At 40.3% G+C, this 18,026-nt stretch overlaps 1 protein-coding gene and 1 pseudogene across 8 annotated transcripts in view; one reads left to right on the top strand and one right to left on the bottom strand.

Annotated features, from left to right (window-relative positions):
• MITF (melanocyte inducing transcription factor) overlaps positions 1-18,026 on the bottom strand; it is a 214,133-nt gene that overhangs the window by 122,213 nt on the left and 73,894 nt on the right. The gene's annotated exons all lie outside the window — the stretch shown is intronic.
• On the top strand, positions 11,371-11,439 carry LOC141374262 (U4 spliceosomal RNA; annotated as a pseudogene).

Raw genomic sequence — 18,026 nt, 5'->3', positions numbered from 1 at the left:
AAAAGCGTTGCCAAACTGAGTCAATCACTTAACATTAAATGAGCACACACTATCTGCTTAGCACTATGCTCTGTGACACACAAATTAGAATACTCAACAGATTGTGCTTAATAACCAAAAGAATTTCTTTAACTTTCTAAATTTGGCACATTTACAACATTTCTTGCCCTTAAGATTAATCACTATTTTCATTTGAGTTCTAAGATTTGTTAAAAATATAAATTATATAAATAGCACATTTAGAAAAGAAAATGGATTTGTATTATTAGTTTCCTGCAAATTATAGCTTCAAGAATTATATTCTGCCCTTTTCTCTGTCACCTTTTTGAATACTGTACCACCAAAATTACCTACACAAAACAAAGCTGCATTTGAATATTTCTAAGTAGTAAATACACATATTAAAGTCTCATGAAGACTGCCTACTAATTTTCCCTCTTTATTTTTTCCAGCAGAATTATTTTAAGATTTGATTTTTTTGTGAATATAGATTTAAGAGTTTAGTAAATTGTGTGTAAGATATAGATACACACACATATGTATATATGTGTATGTATCAAAGACTGGGCTAAATATATATATTTTTTACATGGAAGATTCAGATACATATAAATATATGCATGTATTACATGGAAGATATAGATATATAAGTGACAGATACAGATGTATACATACATGCATATGTAAATATATGTATGTATGTATCAATCAAAGATCAGGCTCAAATATATATATTCTTGAATTTTCTCTCCTACAAAATGTGAAATATGTTTGCCATTGTATCTGTTTAAGCTAAATTCCCTAACTAGCAACAAGCAACTAGGAGTAAAAAGCTGTTTGGGATTTCATCCCCTCTTGCCCTGTGATAAAATGCTCATAAACACCAAGAAATGAGGCTAATAGGACAAAATCAAAAGAGGCTAGATAATCCATAACACACACAGTAATTTTCTTAGAAATCATCAATAAATGATTTCACTCTTCACTTAAAAAGGGGGGGAGGGGCACTTGGCTAAGTCACTGTTCAAGTTGCAATCCAGGTATAGGAGGGAACATTGGAAAAAGTCACAAGGTTACATCCTCAGGTGCCAATCTCCACCACATTTTACTGGTGAAATAAAAAAGACAATTGTCTTATTATTATAACAGTTTTGGGGAGAGGTAGTTAACCCTTCAGTCCCGATTCCTCCCTGTGTGTGTGACATGATGGATTAAGTGTTCCAGCTCACCCTGGGCTGTAACTTTTCTAAAACCTCACCACGATTCACCTTGTTTTATATATTCCTGGGAGGGCTGTGTTTGAGAAGGGTTGAAAGTGAACCCTGTAACTTTTCCACCAAAGCACACCTCACGGCACAGGAGACACATCCTTCCCCAGAGGACTGAAAGCAAGGCCTGGGAGTAGGATCTGAATTCACCATCAATAAAGGAGATGTCTCTTTGCAGCCTCAGACTTTATTTCACATTCTATTCCGTGATATATTCTTGCTTTTACCAGCAGGAAAAAATTCCTAAATAACTGACCAGTTGGATTACTGCAACTTTTGCTCCCCTTCTCCAAATATTCAAGAACTACTGATGGTCTAGAGAGATGAGCCCCATTAACCTCCTCCAACTTCATGGAGCCCTTAGCAGAGATCTGTGGGCTAAAGATATTTCTAGGTGACACATACAGCACTAAGGACATGGGTGCTTTAATTTTTAAAGTCTATTTTACAGTCTCCTGAGTGTTTTCCTTTTTTAAAAAAAAATCAATTGATACACTCATTTTTATGTATCAGTCTTTGCTGAGGTAGGGACTACATTTAGAGCAAGGTCCATTTTCTCTTTCGTGAGTACTGAACATTAATGAACAGAAATCTTGAGGCAAAGGCCCTTCTGAGCCTGCAGAGATGTCACTGCCACTCAGAAAAGCTATCGGCCACCACCAGCATGCCCCAGCCCTCACATCACAGTGACCTCCGGCAGCCTGAAAGCTGAAGGGGATGAGGAGAAGGGCAGTACCTCCCACCCCTGGCTGGCCAAGGATGCAACTGGGCTCTTCCACACCCTCCAGCCCAGGCTCCTCTGCATGCTCTTCCCTTTAGAGAGCTAGTCAGACAGCTATTATTCATCAGAGTGTCCTAAAAAGATATAAGAAGATAAAGTCCTTGACTGGGCTAGGCACCGGAAGGAAAAAAGCAGCCACAAAATGAAAACTGCCTTTTAAAAGTAGCTATGGTTAAACATTAAAAAAAAAAAAAATCACATGGTTTTGCTCCCCATACTATAGCTAATGAAAAGGGGCATTTAACATCCAGTGGGAAAAGCACTGTTTTTATAATTTCAACAGCAATTACTACAAAGCTCATTTGTAAGAGCTTGGCGAATCCTCACTTATTCTGACCTCAAGAACCAACATTCTCTGGGGTTAGAATCCAGGGACTTATTCTAATGTTGAATGTTCTCCCCAGTCCTTTTAAGAGAAAAAAAAAAAAAATGAACTTCACATCGACTGATGCATGACATTGTTTTAATCGAAAAAAAAGTGCAGGTTGAAACCATTATAACATGTCATAAAGCATCAGTAATGGCCACTCAGCAATAGCTAAACCATTTTTAAGGTCATAAACAAGCACATAAAGTGCGCTACACTAATTTATTGGAAACATCCTCTTTAAGAGAAAGGGTCACAAAGGGCTCCGGCTCAATCACATTGCTCTCCTCAAGCCATCCGCCAGCCGCAGAACTTACATATGACCTTTGCAATTCCCCTTGCAAATTCTTTCAGCACTTGGGCATTCCACTTTCAAACTTAGGGGGAGGTTAGGCAAAGCTATAAAAATCAGCAGCAGGAACACTAGAATATGCTGGAATGGGATAAATGTCTTTCTCGCAGAAGAAATACAGGCACTGTTAATTTACAGAATCCAGTGCAAAAAAAAAAAAAAAAGGCAACTCGTCAGACCTCCTTCACCACTTATATTTTAAACCCAGAAAAGCAAAATCAGACTTACCCTGGGAAGCCATCCTATAGGCTGACTCAGAAAAGGAGCCTGTTGACAAGCCAAAAACAGCTACAAACCAATGCTCCAAAAACTCGCTGGGTTTAATCCTCTCATCCACCTACTAACCCCTGCTACTACGTATGCATCTGGCTTTTGTTAAAGAACTTCTGCAAACGTACAGTGGATGAGTAATCGTTCAGACTTCGTAAAACATGCCAAACCCATCACTAATAACAGTAGTTTCATTTACTCATCACATTTTTGAGTGCCTTTATTTGATTTTTCTAAGTGAAATTAGTGCTTTTTGCTGATGCAAATTCCTTGCCACTAAAGCATGCACACATTGCCCAAAAGGCAGTAGGTGTCTCGGTGTGTTCCTAACTTTCTCTTGGTCCTTGTCAGCAGTGGATAGTGTTGAACTCATATGTAAAGGCACAGCCTGCTCGACAAACTATCTTTTAAAATTAATATTACCACTATTTCCCCAAATAAATAAAACCTCCAGCCAATTCTACTTGCTTTTTTTCATTAAGGCAATTATTTATCATAATAATTATTAGAAATCCCGAACAATAGGAAGCATAAATTCATCCCCCACTGATTCCCCATCCAATCCCTGCTCTTAGAGGTAGTCACTGTCAAAAGCTTTTAATAAATCATTCCACAAATTTCTACTTAGATATTATACATGTGTATTCACACAGACTCTTGGGGACTGATAGCTCTTGGACATCAGAATTTTCCAGATTTTATAAAGGTAACAGTACATACACAGTATAATATCCCCAGTGAGATGGGGCAACAGCTCATAATCAAGTGCTTTAATATTTCTGCCAGGAAACATATGAATATTCAACTAAGTGAGATAATAAAGACTTTAAATAGCCTCATGTCATTTCAGGTCAGGTAATTCTGCCAAATGAAGTAAAAAAAAAAAAATCTTCAATATTCAGAGACTTTTAGATTTCAGAATTGAGGATAAGGGACTTCAAACCCATAGCTTTTCTCCCAGCTACTTACCAAATTTTCAAGACCTTCTTTTTATTCCAAATGTTCATAACAGGAAACTTAGAAAAATATACATAAATAAAGTTAAAGTCACCTGTAAAATCCCACCACACAGAGAACTGAGTTTTTATTCACTAATGTATCAAGTGCCTCCCGGGAGTACAGACTCAGAACCCTATGGGCAGATTAAAAAAATCAAAACAAAGGTAATTCCTGTTTTCATACCAGGTCAAAAGTAATACCTGTTTTAAAAAATTAGAAGGCACTGTGCTACCAAAGTTCAAAGGAAGTGTTAGGTGGACATGTATTATCTTTCAGGCTACCCAGCACCTTTTAAGATACTCTCTGTGTTTCGGAGAATTCCCCTCTTTTTTTTTTTTTTAAAGACTTATTTTATTTTTATTTTTATATTTTTTAAACGTTTTATTTACTTATTTGTCAGAGAGGGAGAGAGAGAGAAAGAGATCAAGCACAAGCAGGGAGAGCTGCAGGCAGAGGAAGAAGCAGGCTCCCGGCCAAGCAGGGAGCCCGATGTGGGGCTCAATCCCAGGACCCGGGGATCACGACCTGAGCTGAAGGCAGGTGCTTAACCAAATGAGCCACCCAGGCGTCCCAGTTTTTTTTTTTAGAGAGAGATAAAGAGAGAGCGTGAGCAAGTGGGGGGAGGGGCAGAGGGAGGGAATCTCAAGCAGACTCGCAGCTGAGCATGGAGCCTGACATGGGCTCAGTCTCAGAACCCTGAGATCATGACCTGAACCAAAATCAAGAGTCGGATGCTTAACCAACTGAGCCACCCAGGTGCCCTTGGAGAATTCCCCTTCCTATTAGTTCAGAGGGAGACAGAGATAGCTTCCACAGTGGAAGCCAAGTACTCACTTTCCCAGACTCCCTTGCAGCTAGGATGAGACATGGGCCTTCTGTTCCAGCGATCAGATGTACCTGGGTCAGAATGTGTAGAACTGTACTCCAGTGAGGGAAAGAAGCAGCTACATCTGGAAGATGTAGGAGTGTGGAGTTTGGCTGTGTGGTTTAATGGTCTGTGCTAGTTGGGTCAATGGTGCAAGCTACAGTGTCTACACCCAGAAGCAGCTACATCAGTGTCATCACTGGATCGGTTCTATGGTGTGCTGGGGTATGGCTCCTCACTATTCAGCCCCAGGCTGCTTCGCTGGCCTCCCAGGGGTCACAGGCTCCTGAATATTCTATAATAAACTCTCTTTCTACTTCAACTAAACAGAGTTTAGTTTGTTGATACAGTGAAGAAATGTGACTGCTACAAGGAGGAAATCTCTTTTAACAAGGCAAGGCAGCATGATGTAGTGAAAAGAAAAGAAAGATAACTGAAAGCCAAACAGAGCAGCTTTCAAAATTTGACTCCTATTCCCACCCTATGCCAACTGTCTCAGAGCATGGGCAAGCTGATTAGTTTAGTCCAACAGCAATTTCCCTATCCTTGCAAAACTGGTCCCGAAAAAGAAATGAGCTCTTTCATTTATTCAATCATTCATTCAGCCAAACACTTTGTTGAGCTTCTATTATGTGAGACACACTGTGCTAAATATCAGGTACTAGGGTGGCCAGATGTAGCAAATAAAACTATCAGCCACCAAACTGAATTTGAGTTTCAAATAAACCACAAATAATATCTAGTATAAACAAGTCCCACATTTGGGATATACTTCTACTTTAAAATGGCCTATATTGGGAACTTACATATATGAAAATACTATTTGTTTTGCTCTAAAATTCTAATTTCTCTGATGCCCTATATTTCAACTGTCCTATATTTCATCTCAGTAAAGAACAGTGCACAAAAGAGGCAGAGTCCTTGTTGCCACGGACCCTCAGTCCAGTACTGGGGGTTGAGAGAAGGCAGGTAGACAAGTTACAAATAGGCACAACTACACAATGTAAATAGAGCAAAGAGCTACAAAGGTGATAAACTGAGCAATAAGATGGAAATAAAGAGGAAAGTATATTTAATTAACAGGATTATTAAGGAAAGGCTTGTCTAGGAAGTTGAATCTGAAAGGAAGATCATGCTGAAGGAAGTAAAAAAACTTCGCAGAATAGTAGGAGATCCTGCACAAGGCCTAGCACACAGTAGATGTTCACTTCAATCTTTAGCAGAACTAGGACTTCTATCTCTCTTGCTCACCTTACATCAACCTTGACCCTGTGGGGTGCAGAAAGATGCTAAGAAGGGATATAAATGGACCACCAAAGTCTTCCTGCTTCCGAAGGCATAGCAGCCACCCTCAGTCTAAAACGTCATGAAAGGGGCGCCTGGGTGGCTCAGTCGTTAAGCGTCTGCCTTCAGCTCAGGTCATGATCCCAGGGTCCTGGGATCGAGCCCCGCGTCAGGCTCCCTGCTCCTCAGGAAGCCTGCTTCTCCCTCTCCCACTCCCCCTGCTTGTGTTCCCTCTCTCGCTTTGTCTCTCTCTGTCAAATAAATAAATAAAATCTTTAAAAATAAATAAATAAATAAAACGTCATGAAAGACCCCAAGCCCGAACTTCCCAGCCCAGTCCTCCTGAATGCCTGACCCACAGAGACCACAACAGATAATAACATGAAAGTTATTTTTTTTCAATCACTATATTTTAACAGGATTTGTTATGCAGCAATAGTGACCAAGCGTTGGCAAGAATGGGGAGCTTCCAGAACGCTCAGACACTGCTGGCGGAAGTGTAAACTGGGACGACTGCTTTGGGAGACTGTTTGGCAGTGCTTAAGAAAGCAGAACATACATATACCCCATGTCCCGCCCTGGCTTCCACAGCCAATGGCACTGTTGCAATTCTGATTTTAACTAATTCCCACATGATACCCCCTCCCTCCCGTCTCTGCTCGATTTGCAACACCCCCTCCACCAATTATGCACAGTCCCCAGGTTAATCTTCCTAAAACTCAAATTTCACCATGCCATTCTGATGCTCAAAAAGTCCTCCATATATAGATACTTAATAAACCTTTGCTGATTGATTGTAAGATTCAAACCTGGGGAGTTTTACTAACCTGTCACTGAGGGAAAAAAGACAAAAAACAAATAACCCAGTCATTCAGAGATTTAGAAGGCAGCTCCTTGAAATGCCCTCCAAAAAAATTAAACCCTGGCCACAAATCGTGATCGTTGTGAAATACATGTGTGGAAATATGTCTCAAGGAACCACGCTAGTTAACTATTGCTATCTGTTCAAACAGAATGTTGCACAAAAGGCTGAGCGCAACATGATGGTGACAGCCACCACCACACTGCACAGCAAAGAATGAGTTTCAAACCTGAAAGGTCTTTCAGTGCACAGCAAAGGAGAAAAACAGTTGCTTCCCAGCATGGAAGAGGAAGAGGTGGGGGTGGAGGTCGAGGAAGGGATGGGAAGGGAAAGGAAGACAACCCTTAATCTCCTCTACAGTTTCCTGCTAATGCCCCACTCTCCGATGATCATCTGGAACTGTATCACGGGCGGTGGTAATCATGGGTGGGGAAAAAGCATAATAACCGTAACAACCCCCATTTGCTCTGTGTCTGCCACATGCTAGACATTACGCTGAGCTGTAAGACACATCTTCATCAGCGTTATTGCAACCGATATTTAGGCCAGGCCCTGTCTAATCCACTTAACAAGTCTCATCTCATTTCACCCTCACAGCAACCTTGCAAGGTTATATAAATGATCATTCCCATTTTACAGATGAGGAAGCCAGGGGATGCTAACTTGCCTAAGATCCTGTCTGTGAATGCTTCAAGAGTCTAGGGTCAAGTAAGATTAAACAAACAACAAAGAATCAGCAAGAAAAAGATGAAAGTATCTCATGGGAATATTCAAAATTTGGAAAGAAAAATAAAGAGATGCACTAAAAGCCAATTTATGGCAACACAAGAACTAAGATTCATGAAACCATAACCTATGGGATGGAGTACACACAGGGCAACATGAGGAACCTCACCTGAACTGGCCAAATTTAAGCTCCATGTTGTACACTCTGAAAGGGAGAGTCAGATCCCAAATTCATTCATTTATTCATCAAATATTTAATGAACACCTACTGTGTGCTGGACATTGTTCAAGTTGCCCAAGATATAGCAGTGACCAAGAGGCAAAAGTCCCTGTAGAGCGTCCATGGACAATAAACTCCATAAATAACTAAGCCACAAAAGACGTTAAAGGAGTACAAGTAAAGCAGATCAAGGAGCATCACAAGGACCAAGATATGGGCAGGAAACGGATGCAATTTTAAATATGGTAGTCAGGGTAAGCCCAGAGGGTGACATCTGAACAAAGGCTTCAAGGAGGCGAGGAGATGAATTCTGGGGATGGTTGGAGACCAAGCATTCCAGATGGGACTGTGCCAGGCCCGCTGGAGCAGCCATGAGGAGGCCAGTCTAGTCACTGCAGAAAAGCCCAAGGGGCAAAATAAGAGGAGATAAAATCAGATTAAATAATAGAGGCCAAACTACAAATGGTGCTGTAGGCCCCCGTCCACCAATGATTCTTCAGCCTTAGGGGTCACAAATCACTTGCAGAAGCTGATGGAAGTTGGGGCACTTACCCCAGAAAAGTGCACATATACAAAATGCTGCTCTAATTTCAGAGTGTTAACACCTCCCCGGTGCTTCATCCTAGACTCCCAGGATTGGAACACGGTCCTGCAGAAGATCATAGTTTCTCCTGCTAGACCAAAGAAATGCACTCAATATGAACCCCATTTAATGGTACCCCAAAAGGGGACAGCGATTCAAGACAGTGAACAATCTCCTCGAGTCTCTGAGGTTTTATTTGCTCCACTGTCCTCATCAATCTGGGGAGGCCACACTCAAAAGCCTCAATGGCCCTAAGGGAAGCCATCCACATCTGTCACCTGGGGACTCTTACCTTGCAAGCCATAGCATTCAGACACAAAGCTACATCAAGGATGATCTTAATATCCAAGTAGAGGAAAGTATGCATCAGGAGCCCAAGTGCAACTGGATGACACTTGGAACCAATCAACCACCACACAGTCCATGTGCGTGTATACATACATGCGTGTGTGATTATAAACATATTTATATATTTTAATTATTTTCATATAAGCTAAGAGCATGATTATACATCTGTTTTGTTACCTCTGAACTCCCAATGCTTAGAAAAGTACCTGGCACACAAGAGATGCTCAGTAAATGATGGCTGAATGAATGCATAAACCCAAAGAACTGCTTCTTTGCAAATCATTCCAGGAAATAAGCGGATCAAAATGTCACCATGAGATGGACAGAATAGTTATGCTGGAAAGGGTAGGGAATATGGCTAAATTAGGGATTGGAAAAGCCCATGCCATAAGAGCCACAGTTTTCCACGTCATAAAGCATGTCTATGGAATATTAGAAATTATACCACCTTTCTGCCACAGTGATACAGGCTTTTCACCAATGGTTCTCAAACCAATCGTGTCACCAGTTTGTCTGTTTTCCCAAATACATCACAGACCAATACTTTTGTAAAAAGCAAAATAAAAATGAATTCTTAGACAAACGAGAAGAGAAACAAAACACACACACAAATATGCAAATCCAAGTTTGTATCAGATTCAACAGACCTAAATTACTCTGCTCAATTGCTATAGACATTTCTAAACACTCTCAATTTCTGTTCTTAACTTACTGCAAACCAGCAACACACAGCTCATGAACTACTCCAGCTCATGGGTCACACTGAGAAGAACATGAGTCTTAGATCATACACACATCTATACACACACATGTGTTTGCACGCACATTAGGAAGTCCAGTATTCGATGCAGATGCAAATATGTTTGCTCTCCAGCTGATAATAAAAAAATTCTTCTACCTATTAAATTTCTGTCAAATATTTATTTCAACTATCAAGTTCACGATGCTCATAATATCAGACTCCAAGAATATGTTAATATATTGATTATGCCCTACTTCAAATCATCCCAAGATTTAAATAAGAGAAATTAGGATCAGATTGTTCATTTTATAACAGATCCCACATTTGGTAAGATAATTATCGTAAGATTGACTTTATATACCTAAATACCACGGTGATTTTAATCCATTTGCAAAATAATGTTCATATATTTATCTTCTATATTTATGTACCTGCAGCTTTATAGAAACATATTGATTATGTAAACTAGTATGATGAGGTTTTTAAAATGCTATTAAAATTATGTTCACTTGGACAACAGTGTTTTCCTTTCCTTATTCTAGAAAATTACCCTACCCAATCTAAATAAAATTTGATTAAAAATAATTTATAAATAAACCTAACATATGACATTCTAAGAAGGAAGCAGGTTGCCCTTTTTGTTTTCATTAAAATAGCTCCAGATTAATGAGGGATGCTACCTAATCTTTTTAAATCATCCTTCATCTAAAAAAAAATAATAATAATACAACCTTTGAAACTACATAAACATAATCCTGAAAGCTCTAGTCATTCACAAAGCTTTCTTAAGTCGGGATGAGTTCATGATTTTCCTCAAAGTCCAAGTTAAACATGCATTCCAGAGAAAAACATGCTTGAGGCCATGCAAGGAGTCAATATGGACTGACTGACTTATTACCTAGTACTCATGCAAGTAATTTTGGTTTTAGGCCAATTGTAAAAAAAAAAAAAAGTGAGGATATTCTTGATTATATTTATAGCACGAATTTTCTAGAAGCAGGACTCAAGACCACAGCCTTCAAGCTTCACAGAGCTTCTATCACATCATTTGGCAGAAGGAGTCAATATTTACTGAATGAGAGAATGAAACTGTGATTCCCCATTTCTTTCAGGCTACCAACAAATTGGGAATTATATGCCAGAGACCCTATCTACCAAAACAATGACTCTGCTGCCCCTTCTTGCCAAGTCCCTTCCCACTGACTGCTCCTTCCAGGAAGATTCTATTTCCCTCCCACTGGTACCAGACTTTGCCACTGACGTCTTATGGCCAATGAAACATGCATACAAGTGACATGACATGCGCCACTTCCCCGGGGAAGTTCCAAGAGCCAGTGTGTGATTCCACTATTTCCCTTTTCCTTCTGTTCAAGACAAATATGTCCCAAATAGGTGCTGCTCTTTACGCATTAGTTTCAGAAGGAAACTAATGACCTAGACCATAGCCACTGCCAACAGATTTTTTTAAGTCCCTAAAATTTTGCAGGGCTTTGTTAACGCAGCAAAACTTGGCCGCTGCTGATGGATACAATGACATGTCTTTAGGAGAAAAGCCCGTACGTGGTGTGTATTGAAGACTTAATGGTAAAGCGGAGTTTTCTTAAGCTCTTACTATGGGAATAGCCGACAGTCGCAGGTCTGGAGAAGGACAATCCCATCAACTACAGGTAGCATAGATTATACTAGTGAAAAGCTGAAGAAGAAGCTTTGCGCAGTGGCAGTATCATAGCCAATAAGGTTTATCTGAGGCGCAATTATTGCTAATTGAAAAGCTGAAGAAGAGCGGTATGTGCATTCAGAGGCTGGTGTGAGGTAAGGAGGAGGTGAGCCAAGACAGTGGTAATAAGTAAGGACACCAGCAAAATTTAAGACATGGGCCTATTTGCTCAGTTGTCCTCCTCTATCCAAAGACCAGGAATTCCAACAAGCACGGCCCATGCTTAGCGGAATATTTCCAAAAGTGTAATATGCAGTGATGGCATGTGAAATGTGTTTGAGGTAAATGACAAACTCTTAAAATATTGCTACAAACCCCTTACTCCAAGGATTTTGCATCTTTGGACAAAGTAGAGTAAAAGAAAGTGAGCTGATTAAAAGCAAAATAGGAGAAAACATAACTGAATAGCATTATAATGGTGAACCTCTATGGCAAAAACTGAGAAGATAGCTCGGTAATGAATTAAAGTCTTATAAAAACTCTGTTCTCCAATCTCTGCCCCTATACCTGGATTATAACAGGCAGGTAACAAGTGTAGCATGGAGGGAGGGAGAGGGAAGAGAAAAATGTGAGCAAAGCCTGTGCAACCTCTGGGGGGAAGAAAAAAACCCTGCCTACTAGCAACAGAATGCAAAGAGTAAGTTATGTGGATGCTTTGTTATAATTTACAAAAGTTTAATTTAAAAAACAATAGCAACCTCCATTCTTTCAGTACTTATTATATGTGAAGCACTATGAAAACCATCCATTATTTCATTCCTTTCTTTCCAAAGCCCTGCAAGACTGGAATTCTTATGTCCATTATAAACGTGGAGACAGGCTCAAGGAGGTAAAAAAAAACTTGACCAAGATCACACACAATTAATGGTTTGTCCAATACCAAGCTTGTGCCCTTAACCTCACAGTTGGCAGTCTTCCAATGTCCAAACATCTAAAAAATAACAACAATAATGACAAATGTTCATAGGTGCACTATTTGTAAACACCCCAAACTAGAAAATGCCCATCAACAGAATGGATAAATAAATCCCAACAGGTTCATATAATTAAATACTTTATAGCAATGAAAATGAATGAACTACAACTACAACCACAGTAACATGGATGAATTTCAAAAATATAATCATGATTAATGGAGGCCAGGCACAGATGAGTACCTATTATATGACTATATGATATTACATTTCTAAAGGGTACAAAGCAGGCAGAATTAACCAAAGCTGTTAGGAGCCAGGATGGTGGCTACCCTTGGGAGACAGCAACCAAAGGGCACAAGAAGGGAGTATATGGAGTGCAGGTTACATTCTGTTAATTGGTCTGAGTGCTGGTAAACAGGAGGCCAACTTATAAAAAATTCATCAATGCGATACACTTACAATAAATGCCCTTTCCTCTACATATGTTACACTTCAATAAAGTATTGTTCAAATTTAAAAAATGAGCACCTACTTGAGGCATTTTCTGGTTTGTCCTTTTAATGTATTTAGACTCAAACATTCTTTAATAAAGCACACACTATATTTTCTCAAGCTTTATAAATTTTAAGAACAAAGGCAAAAAATAAAACATTAGAGATTTAAAAGTTAATAGGTGGGAGTTAGGAGAAAACAACTGGCTAGGAATCAAAAAATTTTAGTGTATTCTTCTGTTCTCTAACTACATGCATCCTCTAGAGCAAGCCATTTCACCTCACCTTAGTCAGTTTCCCCATTAGAAAACTGAAGGGATCAGACCAGATAATCGTCAAGGCACCTCTTTTCTTTTCTTTCTTTCTTTTTTTTTTTTTTGAGTCCTACACTTGCCATTATCACATTGCTGCAGCATTCACACAGAAAAGGGGAACAAAAGAGCAACCGCTTGCAACCCTATCACATGATTCTAGGGTAGAAGGAAACAAACCTGACATGTACATCTATCTAATCAACACTTGATTATCAATGTAGATCTGCACTGCTCTGCAGGAGATCCCCAAAAACAGAAGTACCACTCACCAACTGGGTCCCATCAGCAGCCTTGCTCACATATTCTAAAGCTCCCATGAAAAACAGAATGGCCAATTTATCACACAAAATCTTTCGTGGATATTTTATTCTAGGACCACGAGAACCACTAACCTCCTCCCTTACTACAGATAATTGCAAATTTCCAGAATTTCATAAGATCTGTTCATGTGATCAGAAGAATGCAGAGAAATATATAATAGCCTATGTACTCTTATTTTGTGCTCCTTTGTACAAATCCATTAGACACTTCTTACCTATATGCTTTTGCAACGCAAGCAAAGAACCTAAATCTATTGATGGTACCCCGTATTAGTCAGGGTCCAATCAGGAGAGAGAAACTACACAGTAATTTAAACAGGGAAAGTTTAATATAAGGAATTCTTAACTATAACAGGGAATTAGCTAGTAAGAAGTCAATAGAAGGGGCGCCTGGGTGGCTCAGTCAGTTAGTGTCTGCCTTCGGCTCAGGTCCCCATCCCAGGGTCCTGGGATCCAGGCCTGCATTGGGGTCCCTGCTCAGTGGGGAGCCTGCTTCTCTCCTTCCCTCTGCTCCTCCCGGCCCCCCGCTCATGCTTGCTTACTCTCTCTCAAATAAATAAAATCTTTAAAAAGAAAGAAGTAAATAGAACTCTAAAGAATGTAAGAATGGCAATAATATATGGAGCAGCCATATCCCTAGGGCTGAGACACAGTGCCCAAGGGAGAGCCTTATCTCCCCAGGGCTGAGATCAAGGGCCACTGTGCTCACTGCATGGCAGGGAATTCACTGTGATATTGCATGTGTGGAACTTACTGGAAATCCATCCTCTAGGGTGCCAGGGAAAGCTGTTTACAGAGAAGTGGTTCAACAGAGGCACAGTGCTCCAAAACCGCCTAAGTAGGGATGCCAGAGAAAGCGGCTGGCTACTAGATGCAGCTCCGGCCAGCACGCACTACAGGAGCCTGGTGCTGCAAAAGCACCCATGCTGTAGGAGCTGGGGGATGGAAAAGGCACAGGCCCTATAGGCAACAAGCCCTGGCAATGTCTGTCATGCTGCAGTAGTCAGGAGCTGGAGAAGCGGGAAGGAAAACTCCTTCCTCCTCCAATGTCTCTCCAGATTGCTCTCCGGACAATGCTTTACATCATGCCAACTGGCAAAGGAAGAACATTCAGAGTCCTGATCCATTTTCACAGAGCGGGTAAGAGAGTGTGAATCTGGACCTGAAAGGCAATAAATTGATACCCAGCACAGACCCTACAGCAAGCAATTGCAGTTAAGTTCTAATAACCCAACACGCCGCAGGCATGCCACTGATATTAACCTGATCCTGTGAGTACTACCCTGGCTACAGATGCCAAACCTGATTTGGGGGGGGGAGCTCTCGGGTGAAGAGGCAAACAAGTCTGACAGCAGCACAGAGAACAGCACTACTGGGTCAAGTGCAGGCTTTTTGTTTCCTGGAATACATCTAAATTGTCTCCTTCTTAGCTGTGTTCTGAGTTTGTACTAAATCACTTCAGAGATGGTCCTTCGCCTGGCACAGACGTTGAGAATACCAGTCTTCTGACAAAAGATGACAGGCTTTGAATAACAAATCGCTCACTGAGCCATAAATAATGTTGCTCATATTTTGACCTTTGCTTAGCCATTTACATGAATGTGGCAACTGTTTTGTAACGAGATAATTTCAGGCCTGTATATGTGTCAGCCATGGCCTTTTGTCCAAGCTCTGGTCATTCTGCTAACCAAAATGCAGGCTAGAGGGCATATTGTAAACCAGAGAAGAAATCACACTCACCTACTCATATGCTCAGGAGACCAGGATTAATGATCAGGTAGAGTCACAAAGGATTCCAATTAACAGGAGAGATCCAAAATGAAGGGAACAAACGTTTGCCAAAATTCACTTAGGTAAAGACCACAAAATGCAGGCTTTACAGACAAACTCAGATGTGGGGAAAGGCCCTGATGCTAAAAAAAAATAAATAAAATAATCATAATCCATTATCTCCAGAAGAGAGGGAGAGGAAAAAGCCTAAGAGACTAAAGTTCAAAACCCAAACTATATGCTACATACAAGCAGTGAACCTGAAGGAGAAGGACACGGAAAAGCTGACTGAAAAACAAGAGGATGGAAATAAACAGACCTGGTGAGCACTCACCTAAAGGCTTCCGTAAGCCCGGCTGCATGAGGAATTTCAGTTGGGGCAAAAAAGCAACTTTGGGAATAAAGTAACAGAGAAAATAAGGAAATCAGAGGGGAAAGCAAACAAGTGTTTTCTTGTGTTTGTGTGTGGGCATGTGGGGGGTGAATTCAAAATCTGGGAAATAACTTGGTCACCACTTCACAGCACAGTCCAAGGGAAGCCTAAGGGAGGCTGAGAGGCACAAAACGGCCTCTGGCATTATTCCCTATCTCACACTGCTCGGCGGCTTTGTCTTCCTCGCACTTCACTTTACAGTTTCTTATTTTTCCATTTGATTTGGTCAGGGTTTGTCTTTTTTTTTTTTTTTTTTTTTTTTCCACAGGAATTTTTAATCTTTGAAGGTATTGATGGGAGGTTTTTTTTTGTTGTTTTTTTTTTTTTACTTTATTTCCCCCCATATCTAGGACAATGCTAGGAACAGAACAAATACTCAAGAAATATTTGTTGGGTGAATTAAAAAAAAAAATCCAAGAAAGGAACTTTTTATTTGATCACATACCAAGTATCAAGTGTCGCACAGCAAACATTCTAAACCAAGGGTCAGCAAACTATTGAAGTAAAGAGCCAGGTAATGCCTTTGGCTTGGTGGGCCACATATGGTGTCTATTGCATGTGTTTTGTCTTGTTTAACTTTAAATGGTTGAAAACAACAATGTTTTTTTTCCTAAAGATTTTATAAAGAGAGAGCAAAAGTAGGCACAGTGGCAGGCAGAGGGAGAAGCAGACTCCCCGCTGAGCAGAGAGCCGGATGCAGGACTCAATCCCAGGACCCTGGGATCATGACCTGAGCCGAAGGCAGGCGCTTAACCAACTGAGCCACCCAGGCACCCTGAAAACAACTATTAATTGTAAAACCATTTTTAGTTCTATGGCTATACATGGAACAGGTGGCAAGTTGGATGCCAATTACAGTTTACTAACCCCTACTGTACACTATCCCATATAAACTCAATATAAGGCCAACATTTTCAAATACACACACACACAATATCAAGAAAAGCTGGCTTGTACTTTTGTTTTCATGGATAGATTTTTTTGTTCCATTCTAAATGAGGAATTCAGGATCTAAAATTAGCCTCAATGACTATCTACTTAGGCTTTAAGTTTTTTCAATCCAAATCTAATTGGATGCTACTGATGGAAAAAAAAATAAAGTCAAGGTCCCGGAACAGGAAAATGCAAAGTGAGCAGGTCGCAGGACGAGAGCAGCAAAGAAGCTGCCTTGCATTCAAGCTTATGTATGGTCTGTGCCACCTCTCATTGTTTCTCATACATCTTAGCAATTAGATTTTAAGTTTCAGCAGCCTCATTAGTTTTTCAGGCTTTATGACTCAAGCATCGGGGTGGGGGAGAGGGCAGCGACCCACAAAACAAAGACTTCAATGTCTCCAGAAGCTGAGAAAATTCCAGCATTGTCAGGGCAGATACTATTTATAACCCGTGTAATGTGCATGCTCCTGAATGCATTTTCTACGGAGAATATCCGACCTACACTTCTGAATTCCTGGCTTTAGCAATGGTGAAGAAGTCAAGCAGCTAAGAATCTGAGGACTGAAGGGGAATGGGGGGGGAGGTGCGGTGAAGAACTCCTTGCTATTAACTATTTTCTGAATCCGGCATCATGTGACAGAATTAAAAGGTTCCTGTTTTTGACTCACCTTTGACAAGAAAGTGCCTCACTGCTATGAGTTTTGAGTTTAAGTTACTGGAAAAATGTGAGGTTGGAAAATATCCTACAACTAGGCTGAAAGAAAAAAAAAAGTTGTGGAAAACCTATTTAACTTTTTTCCAGAAAAACACATACACACGCAAGAATCAATGCCAAGCAATGTTACTGGATGTGTATATGTGGCCTATAATTACGTACATAGTCTATGTGTATGTTTACACTTTTCTCTTTTTCCATGAGAGTTGGGGGTGGGGGTTCTCTAGGAAGGTATCTTGACATGATGCTGCCCACAGTGGAGGGTGCTGGGCAGTCTAACATCCCAGCAAAACCTCTGCAGTGATTGATTACATGGACTCTTGCAAGCTTTGCTCATTACCTCCATTCCATTCATGGATCCCAACCAAATTAATTTTCTCCTGTGCCAATTCTATCACATCCCCTGGGTTTACAAAGAAATTTTACCAGGCCATCAGAACCCAAAAGGGACTGAACATTTTTGTTCTGGCAGAAACTTAAAATAGAGCTTAAAAATAAAACAATGAGAATGAATTTTTAGCTCTGCAAAGCTCTTAGTTTCTAGAAATTTCTTTTACAACTAAAAAAAAAATCCTACTCTTGCTTTTATTGCTACATTTAAACTGCAAGCTACTAAGAAACTAACTTAGAAATTCCAAGATTTTAATTCTGTATTGGACCTAACATATTTCAGAATAAACACTCAAATCAAAGTTGGACAAAGTTTCCCAGGACATCCCTGGTAAAGTTTCTCCTGCAAACACCAC

This window comes from Callorhinus ursinus, unplaced genomic scaffold (genome assembly GCF_003265705.2).
Source record: "Callorhinus ursinus isolate GAN/ISIS: 27379988/994484 unplaced genomic scaffold, GSC_fseal_2.0 scaffold15, whole genome shotgun sequence".
Taxonomy (NCBI): Eukaryota; Metazoa; Chordata; class Mammalia; order Carnivora; family Otariidae; genus Callorhinus; species Callorhinus ursinus.
The sequence above is the reverse complement of the archived record's forward strand: the minus strand, read 5'-3'. Positions and strand labels throughout refer to the sequence as shown.